Source organism: Eschscholzia californica, unplaced genomic scaffold (assembly GCF_041429995.1).
Source record: "Eschscholzia californica isolate CP2 unplaced genomic scaffold, dmEscCali1.0.p SCAF_2, whole genome shotgun sequence".
NCBI classification, from domain to species: domain Eukaryota; kingdom Viridiplantae; phylum Streptophyta; class Magnoliopsida; order Ranunculales; family Papaveraceae; genus Eschscholzia; species Eschscholzia californica.
In genome coordinates this window covers 21,965,456-21,977,655 of record NW_028238309.1, presented here as the reverse complement: position 1 = coordinate 21,977,655, position 12,200 = coordinate 21,965,456, and positions in this window count along the sequence as shown.

Sequence of the window (12,200 nt, the reverse complement as noted above, 5' to 3'; positions counted from 1 at the left end):
AATGTTTGTAGCGAGCTTATACCTTAGAAAGGTAATAAACAAACTCATATCTAGCTTGTAACGATTTTCAGCTATATTGTATTTTACCAACATTTATGCATTCATGTTGTTGTTCCCTCAAGGATAAACCTCTAATCTCCTTAATGAAAATCAACACATGATCAGTTGATCACATACTTTTACTGTGGAATGACTTTAATCTTGTGCCTGACCTTTAATTTAGAGTTCTCAATGTAGATACTAGGATTGATAATACTGATTAGTGGTCAAAACATGTTATCTCTTCTTTTTAGAAGTTAAATGTAACACATCCAAAATTTTAGTGATTGTCTCACAGAGTGTGATGCTATTTAATGAATATTTGCACATGGAGGATAAAACTAACACATTCCTTAGGAGCACGCGCGATTGTGTTATCAGGGTTCCGGGGGCCTTCCCTTTTATGAACCCTCACCATGAGTCGAACTGGTAATACATCGGTACTTGTTTAATTTTTTTCTATATAGAGTGGGATGAATATGTCCTAAATATATGGTTAATTTTACCATATTATTTTCATATGTTTTCACTGCTTATGTCCCTTGAGTAGAAGTCCCTAGTAGGTCAGTTCTTGTTAGAAAACAAACCTTTTTGTACTGTATCTGTTTTTTAGGCTTGCCGACATATACGTTTGGTATTATATCTTAAGTTGTCTCTTTGGGCCATTGTGGTTTTAGGTGCTTTTATTAAATTCTTTATTACATGCTCTCTCTTTTGCACGCTAACCCAATGTCTTCTTTCTCTCTTATTGTCTTCAGTCACAAATTGCTCCGAGTCTAGGGTCCCAAGCTGCACAGGATCTAATAATGTTGGACGTATACAAAACTATCTCATCATGGATGATTACAAGCAATTAACCTACCAAATAGATTGATTTCTGCATCCTTATTTATTTAATGACTATGCTTGAATGATCTTTTTGATTGGATTGGTGAACACTTGGAAGCCAGTATTTACCTGGTATGGAACACATCTTTTTATTCATAATTACAATGTTACATCTGAATTATGTCTTTGGCCAGGCACTTGGGTTAGATTAATTTCATGAGACGAAGCAAAAACATGAGACTTCGATAAACGCATCATAGCCGGGTTTGTTTAAAACCGGACGCCTTTTAAGATGGTCATCTATTACTGTGCATTTTTTGTGGTAAGAATATTATATTGCTAGTAGTTACTTTAGCGTTTAAAATATCCGGCCTTTCCACAATGGAAGAAAAGGTGATCTGCAATCTCTTCGTCCTTTTTGCATTTGATAGGAAACATGCTGCAGATATTGTAGCTGCTCATGGCGTTCAAGAGCGTAATGAGGAAAGATAATTAAGGGTTCGTATGGATAACCACTAGGACATACAAGTTCTGTCATGCGATGCGGTATCTTAAGTTCCTAACCCTCTACATTAACAAATTCATTTTCTTGGTCGGGTTAGGTTTCTATTTACAAGATAATTATGTATTTATTTGAATCGCTGAAATTGGCAACTTTACATTGTTGAATTCAAGCTCTGCAACCATCTGAACAGCTCTAGGTTGCTGCACATTTTTTCCGTGACAACTGATAATGCATAGACATGTTTTGTTAAAGCCTTTTATCTTTCTTGCAATGAGTAATGCCTACTTGGGACATAGGACAGGTTGGGTCTTGGAATTTGCTGTCTAGTGATTTCATTAATAACTGCTGTCCATGCTATCTCTTTGTACAGGTCTTTCATTAAAGATTCCCAAGCTAGCATAGTAGCATCAAATTATCCTCTCTGAATCATATATGTAGTTATGTTCGTTTGAGTGACAGACTAGTGACCGTTAGAGGGACTATAGAGAAACAAATGCAAACTATATTCCTTATTTTGTCTCAAGGAAGATGTTAACTCACAATGTAAAATTGCTGGTTTTGACTCGCAAAAACTTCCACATGATCTTATCCTTTCTCGACCTGTGTTATCTGATTTTCAAACTTTGTTTTCCTTGTCTTTTTCCTTCTTTTCATGATTGTTGCAGAAATTTATTATGTTCATTATGCGTAGGTTATGGCTAATGGTTTATTTCAATTGTGAGCACTTGTCACTTGGTACCTTTTTTTTGCAGCACAAGGTTATACTGCTTCGGTAGAAGGTATGAACTATTGAGGTGTTAAGAGTCCTAACCTAGTAAATAAATGATACAGGGAACCAAGTATGTTATAATTATTCACTCTTCTGTTTAAGTTGTTCATTTGGATTTAACATAACGTGGAGATCTTTGTGTAATATATCTATTGCCATTTTACAAACTCATTAGGAAGTGAAGCCAAAATGAATTTAAATTTCTTTTGTATGAAGAGATGATGGAATGCTGGTTCACGGATAGATCTGATCATAGTATGGCCTTATAGCTTTCAGTCTCTAACTAAAAAGAGTAAATGATGATAAAAACTCAATAAGATGTCTGGCTGAAATGAAACATTAAGAATACAACCTAGAAGTAAAAAAAGTAGGTATTTAGTTCCTCCCTTTCCAAATGAAAACAAAATATTGGTGTACGGGCGTGTTGTTTTCAATGTTTAAAGTAGCTGACAGTTTATCTTGTGTAGGCTTGGTTGCTATGTAAGTTTAGCTTTACTAAAATACATAAATGTATATGTTTGCTGGACTTCTTTACTTCTCATGGTGTTTTGTTTGGGCATTTGGTTCTTTCTGTTGGGACGGTAGCACATAATGACTAACGCAATAAACAATGGAGAAGCAAAGTCTGAATGAGGTGTCAAAATAACAAGGTTTGTCCCATCTCATTCTTTTTTCTGTGTATGGTTTGTTGTAAATTAGAAACACACGATGGAGATGAAATTGAATATCTATTTGTTTTGGTTAACTGCAATTATATGTAAACAATACAAGTAGGATGAAATTGTATATCTGTTTCAGTCAAGTTTAATTTCATCATACCAGAGTAGAAGATTGCACGCCTCACTGGCAACATTTTTTGTCCAAATTACTAATGCAAACATATCTGTTTGTCTCTATAATTGATTGAAGTTATTGTTATCACCCATTTATGTCGATCTTTGTTTCTCTAAATCTTTGAATATGGGTAATGCTTAAGTACTATGTTTGCGTTAGTACTTAGATGGTTAGTTTCTCTAAATCTTTGAATATGGGTAATGCTTAAGTACTATGTTTGTGTTATTACTTAGATGGTTAGTAAGGATCTTGAGTAGAGCCAAAAGAAACTTTCTCCTATAACAACAAATTCAAGGTATGTTGTTACCTTTGATTAATGTATTATCTATAAACTTTCATCTGAGATCTAGCATTACATGTTTAGTTTTTCCACATATGGACCCCACCATAATTTTGATTACACCCGTCTATTTTTGGGGAATTTGGCCAAAACTCCCTAAGAAATTATGATTTTGGTTAAAAAGGATTCATCAAAGTTTTTTAGGCTTCACCTCCCTGATGGCAATTATGTAATTTTCAATTTCAGTAAAAAGACCAACCTAACCCTAGTCTAAGAAAATACCTTGCAAACACCTTGCACTGCCTTGCAAACACTTTGCAGTGCCTTGCAAAGCCTTGCAAACACCTTGCATGGTTTTTGCAAACACCTTGGATAGCCTTGCAAACAAATTGCAGAGCCTTGCGAACACCTTCCACAGCCTAGCAAAAACTTTGCAGAGCCTTGCGAACACCTTGCATGACTTTTGCAAATACCTTCCACAACCTTGCGAACACCTTGCACAACCTTGCGAACACCTTGCACAACCTTGCAGAGCCTTGCAAAGCTTTGCAAATACCTTGCAGAGCCTTGCAAACACCTTGCAGAGCCTTGCAAACACCTTGCAGAGCCTTGCAAATGGTTTGCAAATTAGTTTTGAATTGATTTAACATGAAATTTGTTACAAATTATTATATTTTGTCTAATAGAATGTTGTATCGAAAAACTAGCTAAAACCCCTACAAATTCATAATAGTCATTTTATAAGCTCTAGCACCATTATTTTACTTTTCTTCGAAAAACTTCCAAAGCTTTCATGAAATTCTCAATTTGAACATAAATACCAATCATGATTGTCCAAGAAAAAAATATTTCTCACAAGCATTTCATCTAACAACTTTATAGCTATTTCAACCAACCTACGTCTTCTATAACCAACTAACGTTGCATTCCAAGCAACACCATCTCTTTCAAGCATTTTATCAAACACATTGCTTGCATCAACTATACTTTCACAACTTCCATATAAATCCAACAAATAAGTTTGAACATAAACATCAAAACTAACAAATTGTCATCCATCATTCATAACTCAATGAAAATAAAGCAATGAAGAAGTTGGATTATACCTTGAAACACTATCAAATTCTCCTTCCATTCAAAGTATATAAAACTTTATCTCTCTAGAATTTAGAACCAAAAACTAAATCAAACCCCTTAAAAGCCTCTTCAAACAACAAGCAAATAGATTAAATCACCAAAACCTAAAAACATTAACCTATCTTATAGCCAAAATCGATTCAAACCCCAGAAATTTTAATCGACGTCGACAATCCAACTCGGTTCGTTCATGAGAAAAACTCAAGTTCCTGATTTATTAGTTAGATTATTACTAGGTATTTCTAATTGAATGAAGGGTATTTTTGACTCTTAAAAAGTTGGTGCCTTTAAAAATGTCCTTCAAGCCTATTTTTATAACTTACTTGGGGTCTAGCTAGTTAAAAAGATGGGTTGTCTTTTTAACAAAAAAATACAAGAAATTGGGCCTCCTGCCCAATTTCCTGATCTATTATTATATATCAAACAAGACTAAATAATTATTATGTGTATAAATTATCTATCTGGTCATACTTCAAGAGGAAATTGGGCCAAACTCCCTAAAAAAGTGGGGTTTTGGTTAAAAATGATCTATCAACTTTTTGTAGACTTCAGCTCTCTGGGCATTTTTGTAAATTATTTCATATAAAACAAGACTAATTACCCTTATTTGTTAGAGAAACTTAAAAAATCAAATTTGGTCATGATATTTCCCTCTTTCTCTATCCCGTCTTTCTCTCTCTAACCAGAAAAATCTGTTCCCCTATTTCTATATCCCATCTCTTGTTCAACAATCGAAGGCAACAATCGAAGGCAACAATCGAAGGCAACAATCGAAGGTTATCATCTAGGGTTTTCATCCTTGATTTGCTAGGGTTATAAGTTGATTTTGCTAGGGTTTTCATTGATTTACTTTAGAGAGTTTGTTGATTTTGTCAAGGTGATTTTGCTAGGGTTATAAGTTGCTTTTGCTAGGGTTGTAATCGATTTTGGTAAGATGAACTGTTTTAATTGATTTTGTTAAGATGAACTGTTTTAATCGATTTTATTAAGATGAACTGTTAGATGCATCTAACTGTTAGAAAAATGTTCTCCACCCAGATCCAGAGAACTTCGTAGCAGTTGGATTAACCGGTCTTCTAACTTGGGCAAGTGTTCAAGTTTTGTGGCAACTTCTTCTTATCTCAACTGCAATCCTTGCAGCTGCTTTCAAGTACTCATTTATAGCTGTTCTTCTTCATTTTTATACTCATCACCCTTCTCTGGTTGGATTCTTATTCTATATAATTTGCATATTATATTTGATAGATTAGTTGTACTTGTTTGATCACTTTCTAAATGTGTTCATTTGTATTCTCTGTAAATTCTCATATCAAGATTGTTTTGGTGGTAAATAATATTTTGTTGGTTTTTTTGAAGCACAGTATGGCTTGAACAAAAGGAAACAAGAAAAGCAAATCAGTTGATACATCTACTAGAATAGGTAGTAAGATATCAATTGGATCTAGTTTGAATGGGTTGTGCATTTGTTTAAACAGTTTTAGTGAAAACATAAATGAGAACATCATACGGATGTTGAAAGAAACACCATTTGGAAACTTATTTGATGCAATGTTGCAAAAGAGGATTACAACTAGTAACAAGGCCAACACTGCCGATTCAGTGGACAAAATACTAAAAACCTTCAATTTTAGAATTTATGAATTCCATATTGGAAGCAAAAGTATAATGTTTAGACCTAATGATTTGGCATTATTCTTGGGGTGCCAAACGTTGGGAACACCACATTTCCAAAAGAAAACCTAAAAGTTAGTGAATTCATCTACGAATATTTTAATGGATGGGGAAAGATAAAAAAAAGACGCATGTCAAAACTTGTTTGGATGAACTATCAAAGAAGATGAATGAAGTATACGATGAAAAACTTGATGAAGATTTTGTTAAATTGTTGCTTCTCTACATGTTAGCGACTCTTTTTCTATGCTAATGGTCCGGGAACTATACCACAACATGCAATTAGTGATGTTATCGATTTAGAAAAAATCAATGACTACAATTGGGCTGCTGATATACGCAGAGAATTAGTGGATAAGTTGTCAAAATGTGAGACAACTTCATATTTGGGTGGTTGTGCAGTAGCTATTTTGGTAAATTTCTAATCCGTTCTTTTTAACTTTATGTTATTAACATTACTACTGACTCCAAAAATTTCTAATGATCTTTTATTTTATGTAGTACTTTGTATGTGAAAAAGTGAATCTTATTGAACCGATTAAAGGAAATAAACATCTAATTAGTGATGTTATCGATTTAGTGATGTTATCGATTTAGAAAAAATCAATGACTACAATTAGGTTGCTGATATACACAGAGAATTAGTGGATAAGTTGTCAAAATGTGAGACAACTTCATATTTGGGTGGTTGTGCAGTAGCTATTTTGGTAAATTTCTAATCCGTTCTTTTTAACTTTATGCTATTAACATTACTGCTGACTCCAAAAATTTCTAATGATCTTTTATTTTATGTAGTACTTTGTATGTGAAAAAGTGAATCTTATTGAACCGATTAAAGGAAATAAGCATCTAACTCCACAGGTAACTAGATGGGATCTTCAAATGTTAGAATAATCAACATTGAAAGAAGTTGATCTTGCCACTGTTGGGAGTGATAGTGTAAGATCTCAGTTTGCAAATCAATTTGGAAGTCAGTTTGCAAATTAATTTGCAAGTCAGTTTGCAAAACTATATGCAAAGCTTTGCAAATTGGTTTGTAAATTGGTTTGCAGAGCTTTGCATTGTAGTTTGTATATAGTTTTTTGAATGTTAATTTTGGAATGCATACTTATAAATTCTTAATAAATTGTTCATTATGCACTTAATGCAGGTAAATGATGAATTCCAACAACTTAGTGATGAAGAAACTCTATTACTCTCTTCTTCGGACAATTTACAAAGAACGTAGAGCAATGAAAATCATCCAATGCCAGTAAATGATGTTTTAGCTGGAAAAACAACACTTTCCATTCTTGAGAAAAGGATTGATGATCAAGCGAATGAAATCAAAATGCTCAAGAATAAAGTAAGTAAACTAACTAAAAAGAAGAGTGGAGTATTTAGAAAAAAACGACAAAGTTGAGGAAGAAGTAAATGAAGATGATAAAGAAAAAAGCAGTGAACAAGGTGAAGAAAGTTCAAACAATGAAAAAAAGAAGGACTCCGAAAAAACAACAGATGCTGAAGCAAGCTTTAAAAATGAAAAAGAAGAAAAAACAACAGTGATGATAATGAAGAAGATAAGGATGGTGAAAAAGATGGTGGAATTGAAGGTGAAAAAGATGGTGGAATTGGGCAGACTATGGATGGAGAAGAGAACAGTAACGATGATGTTGGGAGTTATAATGTAAGATCTTTGTTTTAAATTGTTACTATTTTGCTGGTTTGCAAACTGGTTTGCAAACTGGTTTACAAAGTCATTGCGTTGCATTTTAGGTAAAAACTAAATAAATTTTTTATTATGTATTTAATGCAGGTTGATGATGAGGTCCCACTAATTAATCACGAAGAATAAGAGATAGAGATGAAAAAGATGGTGCAAATGAAGATAGTCAAGGAGGAAATAAATTGGATGAACATGATGTAAGCAAAGAAATATCTGATGTTGTGAAGGATATAAATGAAGGACTAGAGAAGAAAAAAGCAAACGAAGAAATCAAAGATGAGGAAAAAACTTAAAGTAACGCCAAAATGAAGGAAGGGAAAGTGAAAATGGGAGGCCTTAACAAGGAAGAAGAAGAAGAAGAAGAAGAAAGAAATGAAAATGTAGCTGAACTGAAGGAAATATTTAAAGGATCCATTGAAAAGGGTGTGAAGGAGCTTCCAAAGAGAAAACAACTAGAAGATCCTATACTTGTGTACACTAAAAAGGCAAAGAAACAAAAAAGGTAGTAGACACTTCAAAGATGATTGGAAACAGTTTAAAATTGAGTTGCAAAGCTCTTTAAACTCATTGCAGAGTTGTGCAAACTGGTTTGTAGTGCCTTGCGAACTGGTTTGCAGAGCTTTGCAAACTGGTTGCAGAGTCTTCTAGTTGCAGTTCTTTTAAAATCTTTTTCATCAATATCTGAAGCCTAACAAATCTTGCGATGACATTGTTGATTCTATCAAATGCAGGAACAAAAAAATGAAAAGAGAAAAACGGTGTTAATTGATGACAACTTGGATGACGATGATTTTGAGGATCCACCAGTTGAAGGTGGAAATATTCTTGATCTAACAAGGTGTAGAATCTACATAATGTTGACATCAAAAGAGAACAATACAATTTTGAAAGATTGGTGCGATTACCGTAGAAGGTAGTGCACATTTACTGTGTTTCTAGACAAAATTTACTTTACTAAAATAACAAAAGTGTATGTCAATATTTTTGTAGTGATCTTGTATGGTGTTCAAAAGAAGAGTGGATCAACATAACAGTTGATTAATTAGAAGATCTTCTGTCAAATCGATTTGTTAATGGGTCAATCATCGATTGGTTTGCATGAGGTGAGAGAAATTGACAAGACTCTGATGAGAAAGAAAGAAGAAAGATAATGATATCTTAAAGATCACAAATTAAAAGACCCTAAAGGTCAAAATAACAGTACTAATACTAATACTAAAAGAACCACCGTAGTCGTTACCGGAAACCGCCGTCGTCACCGGAAAACCGCTTTTTACCGGCGGGAGACTGCCTCCATCACCGGAAACCGCCGCCGTCACCGGAAAGACCGCCGCCACCATAGAAAAACCACTGACACTGCAAGAATCCACGCCGCCACCACACCACCATCACAAACACATCAAACCACCATCCCCACCACCCTAAACCACCACCTTTTTTGCCACCACCACCACCACACCACCACCACCACCACCACACCACCACTATCACTAAACACCACCACAGTATCCACCACACCACCATTACAAAACACCATCATACCACCACCACAAACACCACAGATATCTAATCGCTTCATCATCAACATCCCACCACCACTTCTCCATCACCACTATCATACCATCAACATCACAAAACACAACCACTGAACCCCCACCACCATCACCAAGCACACCAGATCTCGCCATACAACCAAACACATCACCACCACCACGACTAAAGCCAGAGAGGAACCAATAGATCCGATCCACTCCACTACTACCAGATCTTGTCGTGATCGAATCACACCACCACGAACGATTTAACTGTAAAAGAGAGAGAGAGATATATAGAGAGGAGAGAGAGGCAAAACAGAAATCATAAAATGGTTCCGGCGAAGGGAGGACCCTTTGCCGGAGAAAAACCACTAAATCTGAACCGGTTTGTTTTAAGAAACTTAGAGAGAAAGAGATGCTAGGGTTTCACGTTGGATCCTTAATTTTATTCTATTAACTGTTTTTAAATTTTCTACAAAAAAAGGGGGGGCTACGCCCCCTCACCCCCGCAAAAAATATGTAATACAAATAGTTTGTAATTCATCAAAATTTAACATACATTGAGTTCCTTTGAATTGAAGGATATGCAAGTATTTTTAAAAGCAATTTCCATCTAAGTTGCAATATGATTTGCAATATGGTTTGCAAACTGTATTAGCTGTCAAGACCAAGATTTAAGGTTCACATACTATTATAAGCAATCACAGCGACATTGTTCATCCAACAAAAATGAAAACTATATTCAGAGAGCAAGTGAAAGCTAATGAAAACTAATTAATGAATTAAATTGACAAGTTTTCTTGGTAAAAAGTAATAACGTAATGAGAACTGGTTCAAACATCAAGTTTACAAGTCTTCTTGTTGTGACCAGATGTATGGCACACGCTACACTTCATGGACCTCTTTCACTTTGCTCCACTGTTTGTATCCTCTTTTGTCTTGGTCTTCCAGGTTTCTTCTTCTCAGTAGGTGGTAAAGCAATAAGCTCGCCAGGATGATGATTCAGAATGTCATAATGAACAACAGGTTCAATAACTTTCTTGTACGAAGCACGATAATGAGAAACACGATAGAAATCACTAACGAAGTCATATGGACTATAACATGCACCTAAAATACAACATGGAGCATGATAGCAGGGAAAATCGTATACTCTCCAATACCCACAACTACATGTACGATTCTCAAGGTCCACCCGAAAAGATCTACCATCAACAACCTAAAAAGTTGAGGATGAAGCCTGTATTGCTAAAAAAACTCTACCTTTATTCAATCATTTATCAAGTTCTTTTTCCATCTCCGGTCCAAGAATACTGGTCAAACTATCCCCAAGATCACGTCTAGTAGAAAACAAAATCATCAATATTTTGCGAATGTAGTCAACCAATGGTGTGATTGGATAACTGCGACCTTCTAAAATCCATGAGTTAAAACTCTCAGCTATACCGGAACATGTATCACTATATCTATTGCCTGGAAAGTAAGCATTTGTCCATTTCTCAACAGGTGTTGTCCTAACAAATGCTTCAAAAGATTGCCCACAAATAGTTTTTAACTCTTCAAAAGAGGTTTGAACTCTAAATGGTTTGGTGCATAAGCACATCGAGTATAAAGATCAAGGATGTGAGACGATGCATAGTTATTATCTCTTGTTCTAGTAGATATATTATGCTTTAAATGCCAAACACAATAACCATGGTGATTCGAAGGGAATACAGTAGATATACCATTTATAAGCTCAGGATGTCTATCAGTAAGAAATGTGTAAGTTCTTTCGGGAATAATCTTAGAAAGAATCTCCAAAAACCACAACTAGTTAGCTTGATTTTCCGTGTCTACGAGAACAAATGCAAGTGGATAAAAACCTGCAAAAATAATAAATGGAACAACACTATAATCAACATGTTTGCAATGCATTTGTAGAAGAGTTGCAAGTCAGTTTGCAAAGTCTTGCAAGTCAGTCAGTTTGCAAAGTCTTGCAAGTCAGTCAGTTTGCAAAGCACTGCAAATCAGTTTACAAAGCACTACAAATCAGTTTGCAAAGGCTTGCAATGATTTGAACAAAATAAATACAAGAACAAAGCTGGAAAGAACATGTTTTACCTCCTTCGGCATTCATGCCCGTAGCAGCTAATAAACATCCACTAAACTTTCCTTTGAAAAATGTTGCATCTAAATAAAGAATCAGACGGCAAAATCTGAATCCATGAATACAAGCCCCAAATGCAACAAATAAACGTTGAAATTCTTTCGAATTAGGGTCAATCTCAAGTTTCACAAAACTATTTGGGTTACTTTTTTGTAGAGCATCAACATAAGAAACTAAATGATGATAAGACGATGATGCATCCCCATGAATATCCTTCAAAGCTAGTGTCTTGCCAGTATCAGAGTAATAATAACTAACATCAAACTCATATGTATTCAATATATAATCACTAATTTGCCTAGGCTTGATAGATGGATCACTTTGAACACTATCCATCACCAATGTTTTTATCAAAGCACTTGTGAAACGACGTTTCTTAATGTCTTTTAGTCCAGCACCACAAGTATGACAGTTATTCATCGTTTTGATAACAAAGATATCAATCTCTTTGGAGAATTTCGTGGAATGAATTCTCCATTTACACCTAGTTTCTTTTCTAGCACATTCCACTGTAACCCTATAAAGATCGTTTTTCACAAACGAAGTCCATAACCCGACTCAAGAGAGTATTTTATTAACTCCATACGTATTTCATGTACACCACCTGGAAATTTCTGACCTACATGTTTAAAAATGAATACCCAAGTACTAAATAGTAAAGGAATAACACTTGGCCTTGTGTTATGATTTGATGATGACGCGGTAGTAACGATAGATTAAGAACAACTTGCATGATTTGTAACAGTAA